Below are 14,261 nucleotides of genomic sequence, written 5' to 3' on the forward strand. Positions count from 1 at the left end.
AGAAAGTAACAAAGTATATTATATGATTGTAGTTCTACAAATGTTGAATTACAAAAATATTTGGAAGATAATCATGATAGTCAAAAGTCGTTAATCCGGACTTGTCGGGACTTCGGCGATTCCGGATTATCGATTTTTCCCGATTATAGATCATCAGTTTACATCTGGTAAGATGGCAGGCAGAAATTATAAAATTAAAAATATGAAACCGTAATTTATGAATAAAGGGTATCAAAATTTACAAAAAAAAAAAAAAAAAAAAAAAAAAGCTTAATATGTATTTGTTTACTTCATTAAACATTTCTTTCAATGTAAGTTGTTTAAGTTGCTTCATTTTTCATGTGATAATACATTCTCTTTAATTCTATAAACAGACATAATTTCTTGTTCAGTTACAAAGTTTAACTGTTCAAGTCCTATAATTGCTGTGTCTACCGACTAATTTGTCAATTGAAATTTTTTCGTTTTCAATAACCTCTGTCACTTTCTTCGCTATCGGAAGCGAATTATAATGACGAGGAATTTGATTTAAATCATATCAAAGACTGAGTACACCAGCCAAATAAAATAAAAACATCTGCCCTGAAGATAAGGATAGTGCTGACAGATCAACTTCCAATTCATTGCACGGTTAAAGATAAACAAAGTTTAAATAAACAAAGGATATGCCTTTATCCATTTTTTGCAGCAATTCCACTTTTTGTTTAATGAACTTCGATATATACTTTCGCTTTGTAGATCTTTTACATATTAATAAATATATATCAGAAATTCTATTTGACATAATCAAAAGTTCAAGCTTACTTTTATAAAATTGCTCTAACAGTCTGCAAAAAATAATAAGCCGGATCCAATTCGAAGATTAAGAAACAACGCAATCTGCAACATTAACTGAAATGGATAATTAGATAATTTTAGCTTAGCTTAAACCATCCATTCTACATTAAACGTGCACTCGTAAACGTATTTTCGCACGCGCACAAGCATATTCGCTGCCGTAAAGGTTTTGCATAAGTACGACGCATGCGCAGAAATTTTGTAACTTTGAGGTCCGGATTATAGATCATTCCGGATTATAGGTGTCCGAATTAACGACTTTTGACCGTATACATATAAAAGCTGAAGATTTGCAGTTTCCTTCTACGTAAAAATTTCATATTTAAGAATTATAGAGCTGGAAATGTAGATTGATAAGAGTGAATCAAAAACAAATTCCTCGGAAACAAAAGTCAAATTATTAAGTACACTTCTGTATGCCACTGTTGCATTATAAGGAAGAGATATTAAATACTCAAAAATCCAAGGTTCAACAGGATTATTTATCACTAAAATTACTTGTTTCATGTTTCTCAAAAGAAACTTTTTATGTTCTCAAATACTTTAATGAGGCTAGGAAACATAGTGCTAAATAAAATTACTCTGATTTGGGGAGCAAATATCAACATATGCAGGCTAAAAAAAGTGTATTTAGGCATAATTTGAATAAATTACTAATGAAACTTTCACTGCACTTCCAGGTTTTACGACGTACGCGTTGTGCCTAGATTTTATTAAATTTGAAACTACTTGCAATCCTTGTGATTTTTCTACACAGTAAGTAGAAAATCATTTATGCTAAATATTAAAATTAGAGTGGGAGACTTAATAAGCGTTCAGTGATGAGTAACCAGATGCAGACAATATGGATTAAGATGTAAACAAAACCAAGCCGAAACTGTGACGTTTCATGATGTCATTTTCACTTTACTGGATATATTGGAGGGATATATTTAGAGCTACTAGAGGAGCCTTAACTCTATTTATTTTAACCTCTTTGGTTTTTATGTTCACTGCGTGAAAATTCTCAAGATATACTGTTTTTAAATATTTGATATTGAATCGAATTTTATGTGGCGTAAGTGCGAAGAATGTAATATCTAATAAATGAAATTAGCACCCTAAATGTTAATAATAAAAAGAGAAAAAGGTTTTGTCAACCATCTTACTATATATGCTTTGTACTAGTAATAAAAGTGAATATTGATATGATAAACTGAAAAAAGACTGAAAAATGTATGTGAACACTTGACACTGTATCGGCGGGCAGCTAAAACCCACCGGGAACTGGATAAATTCAACCAATCAGAGAAGACCATTGCGCCAGGAGCTTTTGGCATCATTTTCGGATCGCCAAATGCAGCTTTTGTGCAAAACTGGTATACAAGAATGCACTTGCTAATTTTATGGTAACTTGTTCATACTTCTTGGATAGAAGCAGTTCATTTACTTTGGTTATTTTGTGGTACGCTGATATGATTTAATATTTAATTTATTGTAAGGGCGATAAGTGAAGTATGTAAATCTCAGTTTTGAAAAAAAATGCAACTTTATATTCTACTCAATTTGCTATCTCGATACTGAATAACTTTTTGATACACTTTTAAAAAAAGGATAAAAATAATGATAAAAATTACTGTATTAAGAAATTTCTTGGCTGTTTGTGTATTTGAAAATGCTTGGTGATATCTAGGTTCTTATTATTTCATGTACTGTAGACGTCATAAAGTTCAATAAAAAAATATTGTAAGAATATGTCTTTTTTTATTTAAGCTACTTTTAAAACTTTTAGAAATCTCTCTTTTGTGTATTTTTCTGTAGGCAAAACTATACTAACAAAAGCTCTTACTGAAATATAGAAAATACAATAATTATTCAGAGATGCTGATGTGGAATAACTCATAAAATAACCCAGTAATTCCCAAAAGAAAAAATAATTGAGAAATTAACATAAAACTTGTTTATGCATTATTCTCCATCTAAATAATTCTATTTCATTTCATTATGTTATGTAAAAATAAAGATGTAATTTTTAAAGTCTTGCAACATTAGCACAATCAAGTAATTTTTATTCATGATGAATCTGTTGAGGTTATTTTACGCTGTATGTGATGCTATGTACATTATTTTCTTTTATTGTCAGGAGTTTTCTAAATAATATGCTGTAATTTATCACCTTAACTAGTCTCTAGAGTTTGTAATTGTATATGAAATCACACAATCTTTAATCTGCAATTTTTCATAATTCTGTATTTTTACAGTAGAAATGTAAATATGCAAAACTATATTGCAAGGCATGAAAACAGTATGTTCTTGAGAGTAGAAGACTTTCATGAAGTATATTTAAAAGAATATGACTTCTGTTCATGTGACACATGAGAAATATTCCATGCAGCTAGCCTGTCCACCAGCATTCAAACTATCAGTGCTCTTTAGTCTTATCTACTCGACTTCTGATGAATACTAATTATGGAAGATGATAATAATTTTTCTCATTGTGAAAATTTTGTGAACATTTTATAGAAGGTTTCTCGCTTTAGCATACCTGCCAACTTTTACGAATTTTTCGTAATTTTTACGAAAATGCGTTTGTCTTTACGATTTTACGATCGTAATCCATTTTTTACTATTTTTTTCCTTTTTCAAGTGTTTTTAGTGATTTTTGTTGAAATTTTAGAATTTTTCACCATTTCAGCGATTTTCGCCAATTGCATCGTGTTTTACCGCCAACTACCGACTACTTCGAATCCAGTAACCTGCGGTTTCTCCCAACTCGCCGCTTAACCTTTTCGCGACGGCGCACCTTTGTTTAAAACGCTCATGCGGGACGGAAGAGAATCGAAGGCAGTCACCGTACAGGACGGAGGTTTTGCATCGTTAAGCCTAATTTTATAACAAAAATCAGAAAAACAAAAGTTTCGCTTCTAGCATCGTAATTTTTGGTATCATTTTAGATTATTACTTGAGCTCTTATATATGTTAAAATTAGCCCTTAAAACGTTTATTTCTTTATTTTACATGCAAATATACTTAAAAAATTGCTTATCTTCCATAATACTTTTCGGAAGAGCTATTCAAATTATTCTAAAGTTTTAATTGATAAAATCCATCAATAAAGTTTAAAATTATTAAAAAGAACACAATAAAGACTATTTACAGTAAGAAGTAACAAAATTTAAAATGAAAACGAGCGTGGTAAATTTCGAAGCACAGAGAAGTATCACCTTGTAACTCTTAGAAAAAGTATCACTTTTTAACTCCTTAGAAAATGAATCAGTACTCTCATTTGCGTTAGTAAATGGTTCACTAACCATACTAGGGAATTCTTCCTCTGATAAATAGCGCCTCCTTCCCGTCATAATAGACTGGAGGTGAGGCTTTCCTAAATAAAAAAAGAAGGAACGGAAATATATCTGAAGGCAATGCAAAACGTAAAAAAACTCCGCACAGTAACCTTAAAAGACCGTACAAAGTAGAGGAAAAAAATAGAATAAAAAAGGAATTGGATATAAATCAGATACGAGAATGTTTTCATTAGCACGCAGCGATTTAAAGAGCCCTGCGTTTGTTTACATTACGATTTCCCCCCTCGCCAGCCACAGCTGACAAGCAAAATACCAAAAACAGCCAGAATATAAACAATCTGAAGGTCAGAATACTAAAACTACGTTCAGTTTAAATGTAATGGACACAGAGTGCCATCTAGTGGCTATTAAAAATTGTTTCAGCTTAAAATGCATATCTGCACTGCCCGTCCACTTGGCCAGTTCTCCAGGAGTGCACGGGTGAACCGCCCGGGCCTCACATGCGTCCGTACGAAATGCATATATGATTCGCCCGTCGCGAAGAGGTTAACCAGCCAATCCAATGCGCGGACTTGTTTCTCCCACTCTTTTCTTTGTGGGGGCCAGATTATTTTTTTTTTGCGTTCGCTTCAGCAGCAAGGGAATTACTCAGCTCGGACTCAGCGAGCGTGGATTGTCGCATTCTGATTTTTTTTTTTTTTTTTTTCCCACGTGCTACAAATTTTCTTAATACGTCGTTGTTACGAAATGAGTTGAAAAAAACCGTATTCTCAATATTTTCGGCCTGCCTATAAAGCCGAATTTCCAACAATTAAAGAATCCTTCAAAGGAAATAACTATGCATTTTGCAACGTGTGCGTGTGTGACTTCATAATAAGTCACGGTAAAGAAGTGACATTGTGATGCATGTTAAGTCTAAAAAGCATGAAGTTAATGCTTCGGCTTGGACAACGTCAAAGAAAGTGGATGATTTTTTTTTTTCAAATTCGACTACGAATTCGGATGCCAATGTCATTTTGGCAGAGTGTTTGTTTACTGCATTTCTCATCGAACACGAGGTGCCGCAAAGCGCTGCCGATCAGGCCGGTCAACTTTTCAGACGGATGTTTCCCGACTCCAAGATTGCTCAGAAATATGCTTCTGCTCCAACGAAAACATCTTCTATTGTGAACGAAATTGCTTGCGATGCAAAAAGTAAAACGATAGCTGCACTCTAGAATTCAGCATTTTCGATGTCAATCGATGGCAGCAACGACAGTGACTGGAAGCTTTGCCTCAGCATTGTCACATATTTCTGTGATGTTTCTAATGAAATGAAAACTCATCTTTTGCGTCTTCCATTGTTAAATGGACTGGGGGAAATATTGCCTCCTTGGTAATTAATGAGTTGAAACAACTTAACATCCAAATATCAAACTGCATTTCATTTGGTGCAGATAATGCTCATGTCATGGTGGGTGACAAAAAGGGTGTAGCCTCTTTCTTCAAAAAAGAACAAAATGAATTAATTGTTATTGGATGCCCATGTCACTTAATTAATTTGGCAGCAGAAAAAGCTGCAGCTGCTTTACCATTAAATATTGACCAGCTTCTGATTGATGTGTTTTTCTATCTGTAAAAAAGTGTAAAAAGAAAAGAAAATTTAAAGAATTTCCAAGAACTGTGCTCTGGTGAAACGAGAAAAATTCTGAAACATGTATGCACGAGATGGTTATCCTTAGGCAGAGGCGCTAGGAAGGTTTATTGAATAGTGGGATGCATTGCTAAAATATTTCCCGAAGAGACCAAAACGAAACCACAGATCCCATCAAATTTGTCGGCATATAAGATTCCAAAAACCAACTTTGCTTCTAATCAAAATGCTTTAAAAGGAAAAAGCCAACACACAGAATCAAACCCTTTAAAAAGAAAATGCTTAGAAGACTCCTCAAAGGACAACTTTGTTAAAGAAGTTGAAGGGAAGAAGAAACAGTCTTCTATTAGCCTGGAAGAAAGGATTTTCTATCTTGTTTCTTCGGATTTGGACAAAGCATATTGTAGTTTTGTGTTAAGTACCATTAAGATTTTTGAAAGTGTAAATACCCTTCTACAATCAGCTTCGCCAAAATCTCCCCTGCTTATCCAAATTCTTAATGATCTTTTAAAAGAACTTTATACTAAATTTGTAAAACCGTCCGTTGTGAAAAACAGTGTGTTGATTCGTATTGCCTATAATAGTTTGGCAAATCAAGAGGATGACAATGATCTTATAATTGGAAATCAAACCAGGGAACTTGTAAATTCTTTGAAAGATCATGAGAAAAAAGAATTTTTTCAATGTGTTAGAAAGTACTTTTCCTCAGCCTGTGATTACATTGTAAGGAAGTTTCCTTTGCAAAATGAAGTTTTTAAATGCTGAAGTGGCAAATTTGAAACAAATTCAAAATTCATCTTTTGAAAAGATTCGTTTTTTTATTGATAAATTTTCATTTTTGTTAACAATTAAAGAAAATGAATGCCATAATGATGCTTTAGATGAACTACAGAACCAATTTTCTGCTGCACAGTTTGAAGACTGCCAGTTCTGGAGAAGATAGACCTGATGTCCTCCTACCTTAAAAAGAATAAAAAGAGCTGATGGAACACCAAAATATGATAGACTAGCAAGAGGTTTATGTGCTATTCTCGTAATTACACACAGTAATGCTGAGTGCGAGAGAGTCTTCAGTGTTGTGAAGAAAAACAAAACTATGTTTCGTTCTTCAATTTCACCAAAAACTCTAGAAAACATTTTAATTGCTAAATGTTATGAGGAAACTAATTGTTATGACAGAAAATTTTCCAAAGAATTTTTGGCTAAAGCCAAAAAATGCACTCTAAATTCATTGCAATAAATTTTTTGTGTAGCATTAAGTTCTTGTTTTATGTTTCCTAATAAATTTTTTAGTTACTACTTAATTGAGATTTACTAATGTAAGTACAATTTTCCTTTTTATATTTGTATAAATTGTTATTTTTTTAATATCAAAGCATGATATTAATTCTTCGTGTTCTTTTGAATTTTGGAGAAATCTTCTGAATTTGGGGGAGAAATCTTCTGAATTTTTATCTTTAGAGGTTGGCAGGTATGGCTTTAGTCTGCTCCAGAATCTTCGGATGAAGTTATTATTACATGATGTATCATCCTTTTTTCTTCATATCAAAACTGATTTGGAAACTGCATTTTTTTTTTTTTCATTTGGAATAATTGTTCCTAGTAGCAGAATAGCTGTACAAAAAGGCATCTTTATAATTGTTATCGTCCAAGCAGATTTAATAAATTAACATCATTCAGTTTATTATACCATTGTTGTATAAGGGTTAAAATGGCTTTTAGACAAATGGATGGTATCTAAGGGTGCCTTTAATTACATAATTAACATTCATTTATTGTTTTACAATGGTTTACTCTAATGTTATGTTTTCTATACATGTTTCCTAACATGTTAAACAACAAGTCTATTTTGCTTGGTTTAAAGTTGGTTCCTAGGGACCATTAACATGTTAAGAAATTACTGATGAAATGTTAAATTGATAAAAACAACTTACTTGTACATAGAAAACAAAAAACTGAAATTTTCAACTTCAGGTTATATTTTGTGATTATGCATATTATCCATGTGCAAAAATATTTTAAAATATAGTATTAATATATAGTATAATATGATGTTTTTCGCAATATATATATTAAATTGTAATTTATCAATCTAAATAACATTTTGATTAAAATATCTAGTGGTGACCTATTAAAATATTAACAAAGAGCACACACTTTATTTTATAAAATCAAAATTTAAAATTATAAGTAAATGCTTTGATTTTTTCAAAAACAGAAAACGAATAACTAATAATAATAAATAACACTAAAAAAATGAAATAAGAAATACCATGGAAATTACAATAGCAAATAAATTTCATGATAAGCACAGTTTGTGCCGGAAGTTGCCATTCCCTAATTTTAAGAACCAAGCAGAGATTTTTCAAAAAGTTTTTACATTCAGCTAAAGGTTTCCCCACTTGACATTGTCTTTAAATCTGAATTTTAATGTGAGTCAAAGAAGATCTTATTGTGGAAATACTTTTCATCGAGCTTAAAAGCTCGTTTAGCTTCACCTCTGTTAATACCAATAGTCTCTATAATAACTGTACCTTCCTTTACAATATTAGCAATTTCATTATGCAATTTTCATGTTAAAACCTTCTCGATGAAAATCTCAAAATCATTTATTTATATTTCATGTTTTAATGTAAAATTTAATGTTTGTTAAAGTATAGTTATAACATGGAAGACATGTCTTTTTTCTGGAATATATAATAAACAAACAAAAAGAACATTGGGTTTGCAATTGCAAAACAAATTGAACAAAGGACTTATGCAAACTTCGTACATTTCATCACTGAAGATATCATAATGGACTTTTTGTATCTCATTTAAAGTTGCACAAATGTAATAGTATTACTAATACTAAGAATAGGTTTAATTAGATGTGACTTGTATATATATATATATCAAAGCTATATTGAAAATTTCTTTAGAAATTTCAAGACACTTTCAACTCTGGGTGATTGCCAAGCAGGTTCATTTCTTTTGTAGAACTGATGGTAATTGAAAAGCTGATTTCCTCACACAGAAACAACAACTTGCTGAGCGCATTAGATTTACTTTCTAAAGCTTTTAACGAATTTAATTTGTAGATTTTTCATGCAGAGTCATTGCAAGCATGTAATTGAAGAACTTGGAATGCTGTTTGAACAAATCCACCTGTGATTCCAGGTTCTCAGAAACATATAGTTGTCACAAAATTCAAAATTTTGACAGGTCATGAATTTAAAGGTTAAAATAAATCAAAAAAGCTTAGACTGATGCAGAGATTGGATAATTTATATTTATTTCGAGCATTCTCTGATATATGTTCTTCAAAACGCCAGGAATAAAAACCTTTTTTCATTTTTCTTTCTTTCTTTCTTTTTTTTTTTTTTTTTTTTTTTTTTTTTTTTTTTTTTTTTTTTAACTGAAGAAGAGGGACCTGTGTCAGTTAATTCTTAAAACTAACACAAGATTTTATGTTAAGCTGCTATTTTTGCCTTACTATAATTTTACATGTTTTTGTCAGTTAAGTATGACATACTTTTATCTGCTCTTGAATGTCAGAAACATTAATTTTTCTAAACCACGGGTTGTATCAAAATAAAGTACTCTGGAAGTAGATTTAAGCAAAATAAGCATGTTTTACAGAAGATTCATAAGTACGTATTACAGAAATATAAATTCTAATCAGATTGGAAGTCTATAAAATACATCCTTATAAATGTTTGATATGTGCATATTTGGTTTATATGGTACCTATCCCCATACTGCTTGATAAAGTAATGTAGCTGATGTGTTTGTGTAATATCTGCAAGAGACATAACAATTTCACAGGCATGTCGGTCTCCACAGCCACAGTAATCTTGTTTGCAGATCAGGTATAATATTGGGTACAAATACTTTGTTCTTCATTTATCATTTTATGGAGATCATCAGACCAGATAAGCTGAGCAAAATGTGTCTAAAGTCACATTTGTTAGGATATAAACCTTATCAATGTTCAGAAGTCTTAACATTCATGGGCTCTTTTTCGGATGATTAAGAACTGCATATATCTAATATATTATAAAGATTTTCACATTTTACATTCCTCATGTTATGCTACTGACATTTTTTACATGCGTTAATGCTTCAAATGTTATGTTTTGGAAATCAAATATAAATCTAGTACTTTAATTGAAATGAGATTCAAATATAAAAACTGGAAGACTTTCCTAACATATTATGTATGTTTCTTATGTGTTGAAATTAACAGAGAATACCAGATTTTATTAGATAAACAAAACAATTAAAAAAATTACATATTAACCTTTTCAAAAATACAGTATATTTGAGATTTTTACTATTAATTTATTCAATGTGTTACATTTCTTAAAAAACAAACATACACAAATATGTAATACATTTTAGAGAGAGTTAAAAAATTAAATTGTAATTTGTTAGTATTTAAGCACCTTCTGGAAAAAAAGCATATAAGCTTGTGGCTTTGTGTGCTTTTTTAACTTGGTCATCAAAAAATAAATGCTCTCTGTAATTTTCAGGGCTACAAAATGAAGCAAAATATCCAATTTAGCAAATAATTTTTGCGAGACAACATTGTACACCTTTTTTTGCGGGGGGGGGGGGAGAGGCTAAAGGTTTTATTACAGATTTCATGTGAGAATCCACCGAATTTTCCATATTCACTCCGTTGACTTGTATAGAAATAAAAGAAAATTAGGAACAGCTTTAGCATTAGTCCTTTTGGCGATTTTTTTATTTGGCGACAAACTTTTGTCTACTTCCTTGGCGACAAAATGTCGCCAAGGGGCGGGGGGGGGGCAGGCTAAAGGTTTTATTACAGATTTCATGTGAGAATCCACCGAATTTTCCATATTCACTCCGTTGACTTGTATAGAAATAAAAGAAAATTAGGAACAGCTTTAGCATTAGTACTTTTGGCGATTTTTTATTTGGCGACAAACTTTTGTCTACTTCCTTGGCGACAAAATGTCGCCAAGGTAGAACCGGCTTTGACGATCGTAAAAAAATGGCGAATTGTCAACAAAACCCGTTAAGGATAAATATATCTAAATAACAATCCTGAAAAATAAGCTCTTGATTAGAATACAGGAGAAAAGAGTCTTTGGTAAAATCCGAATATACGGTGCAGCCTTGGCGCGATTTTGAAAATTATTGCCAAAAACAAAAAGTGACCCAAAGAACATCTATGTATATACTATCACTATATACATAGTATATACTATGTATAACTATATATATTCTTTGAATGATCCGTTTACTACTCATCGTATATGTCCTGTTTTTATTGCTCATCATAAAAATCGTCAAAAGTAGCCATTGTGCACCGGATACTAGGATTAAACCCAGTCTTTCTCTAATTTTCAATACTTAGTACTGCTATGATTGGCAGTGTTTATGTTATAATTAATGAAATTTACAAAAAGGTTAATAAATGCATTTAAAGCTAGTGGATGTTGCTTTTGTTTCTTAGATTCTATTATTAAAAGAAAATAAATTAAAAAAAAAAAAAATTCTAATTGAAAGTAATCAGATTGAGTTATCATAACAACGAAATTTTTTACCAGTGTTAGATATACTTCTTATGAATTAAATTATGTAGATGGTAATAATATTATTAAGAAGTGAGTATTTTTTAATAACTCAATTTATTACAAGTAATTTATGATTATAATTTAAAAGCTAAAATAAAATTATCATAAAATGAGTAAGTTTTTTACCAATGGTAATAACACACAACAGTAACTGTCATAACTGATGATTTCTGTGAAAGATTTGAACAGTCATTGGAATGCACTTGTCAATGGAGTGATAAGCCACTGAACACTGGTAGTTCAGGCTGGCTATTTGGGAGTTTTTGTGTAAGATGAATGTGTGACACACGACTGTGTGAATTTTAACATGAATCTGAGCCAATTTCTCTTAAAAAGTCCTTTATGAAGGCATCCTTCCTCTGCTAGCCTGCATATATATTTATTTTCTATTCATAAATAATGTTCTCTTCTTAAATATGTTTTGTTTGCCCTTATACAATAACTATCGGGCAACAAAAATTAGCTTCTTTTAATAAAGAAAAAAGAATGTTTTTAATTATGAGTTAAATGAAATATTTTGAAAAATAATGGTACTTTTTATTCTTCTATGCTTTAATTCACATCATTTTTATATGAAAGCTTTTCATAGCAATGGTATAAAGTTGTGGTAATAATATTTATAGTTACCTCACTTTTTCTGAAAGTCTTTGCAACAGCAGCTGAGTGATGTTTCTTAACATAAAATTAACTGATTTCTTAGAAAATAAATCTTATTTCTGAAGTGAAGAAGTGTTGTACCTATAGGTCGAAAAATATGGTCAATATCTTTCCAAAACTTCTGTTCAGTTTCGGACAGCATTTAAATCAGGGGCGTAGCTAGAGGGGGGCATCTGTCCCCGGGTGCAGAATCCAAGGGGCGCCAAACTGATGTTACGACATTTTAGAATTAAATGTTTTCCATCCTTGGCAAGCAGTAGGGGGCACGAAATCTTCAGTTATCCCTGGGCGCTGAAAACCCTAGCTCTGATTTAAATAAAACAAATAATTTGTATATGATGCTAACAAAAATGCATTATGCTATTTCATGTAGTGAATAATTAATCAGGGAATAAAGTATAATGTAAGGTTCCTTTATTTTGAAACCAGAGTTATTTTATGTTTGGGATCTTTACTGTCCCTCCATTTTCCCACCAGAATGCAAATGAAGTGTTTAGTTTATAAAACAAGCTGTGTTTAACCTTTCAAAGCCACGTTACTAGGTTGCTAGATAAGATTTGTAGTCTTCAGTCTTGCATTGTGATTGTCGATAGTTGAATTCCACGGCAGTTAAGTTTTGAGCCAACTTCACACTAAATGGATTGGTGTAGCCTTTGACTACTAGTTTATTTGAACTTGATTGTTATCATAAGTTATCTTGCCACAAGTGGTTGACTGAATCTTAAGCACAAAGTGAGCCTTCTGATCTATATATTTATAATAGAATAAGACTATATCTTAATTTTATAAGAATATATCAAAACTTTATAATAATTACATTTAAAAACACTGAAATCGGTAGTTCAGTACTTGCCACGTAGTCAAATTTTTATATATAAATTGTACTCTTACTTTTATTTCAGAGTTTTTATTATAAAAAATTCAGATTTCTGTTAGATTAAATGTTTAAGTAATGTAGGAAATTTGCATTAAATTTAAAATAAAAAGTCGAATATTATGTCAACATAGTATTAATAAAAGTAATGATGCTCAATGAAGGTTATTAATATACAGCTATTAGATTGTGAGATTAACAAAATTTTAGAACTGTAAATTATAAGCAATATATTCCATAATCTAGGCAACATTATATTTTTTATAATTGGACAAATTATAAAGATGTTCTAAAAGCAATAATGAAAACCTGATTTTGCTCTATGAATTGACGTAATTACCTGTTCCTATAATTCTCATTTAAGAAATGAAGCAAAAACGTATTTTTAGACCATATTATTTTTGATTATTGCCCATTTTAAGAAACATTTAAGAAGTCTAAATTTGCATGTAGTTTCTTAGCAAAGGAAACACGAAGAGTTTACCTTACGCTACTAAAAATCCGTTTTTTTAGGGGGGGGGTAGATTGGGGTTTATAATATGCAAAGTTAACATTTGAAAAAATGTCAATAATCATGTGATGTAATGTTAAAAGCACCAGTTTTAACTGTCAAATTTTGGCTTTTTTAAAAATGATATTTTAAAAATTTTGTTTTTATATTGTGCTTTCCAAACACAAAAGAAACTTTAAGAAGAACTTACAATTTATCCCTCCCACCATTAAAGCTCTGATAATGTACCAAACTCGTTAAAGTTACGTGGACAGGAATGGCGGCAGGCGTTTCAGCTCAGCATTTAGGATTATCATAATTTTTCATTTATCGCGCCTAAATGTCGCCAAAAAAAATTCTCTCCAAAAAGGACTAATACTAAAGCTATGCTGAAAATTATTATAAACCGAAGCGAAAAAGACGTCATCAAAAGATACGAAAAGAGGAATATGAGCGGAAAGAAATCGAAAACAAAACCTTCAATTGCTGGTATAAAAAATTGCTCACCGAAAATGGCTTATTCTGATTGGTTGAATTTCTTCAAGTCCTGACGAGTTTTAGCCGCCCGTTTGTATCGAAAATTCTAAACATATCCACCTTCTATAACGTTTTGTAATTTTGCTGTTTAATTGAAAAAAAAAAAAAAAAAAAAAAAAAAAAAGACAGAGGAGTTTATTTTAAATACAAAAAGAAAAAGGAAAAAAGTTAGCAGGAGTGAGTGAAACAGCAGACTGATAGACTGCGAAAGCATAAAGCTTTGGGGCGCTTTTGGGCGACCATTAAAATATGAAATCTTTCAAATATTTTCTTTTGCGAAAAATACTGCTTGAATTACAAAAAAATTTGGTCTGTGGCATTCTGACTTAGGGTTGTTTAAACAAACACAGTAGAGAATGCG

At 31.1% G+C, this 14,261-nt stretch overlaps 1 protein-coding gene across 5 annotated transcripts in view; it reads left to right on the top strand.

Moving 5' to 3' along the window:
- LOC118204081 (uncharacterized) overlaps positions 1-14,261 on the top strand; it is a 240,928-nt gene that overhangs the window by 162,259 nt on the left and 64,408 nt on the right. The gene's annotated exons all lie outside the window — the stretch shown is intronic.

This window comes from Stegodyphus dumicola, chromosome 2 (genome assembly GCF_044657685.1).
Source record: "Stegodyphus dumicola isolate Sdum_Otavi_A_Nest chromosome 2, ASM4465768v1".
In the NCBI taxonomy this organism is placed as follows: domain Eukaryota; kingdom Metazoa; phylum Arthropoda; class Arachnida; order Araneae; family Eresidae; genus Stegodyphus; species Stegodyphus dumicola.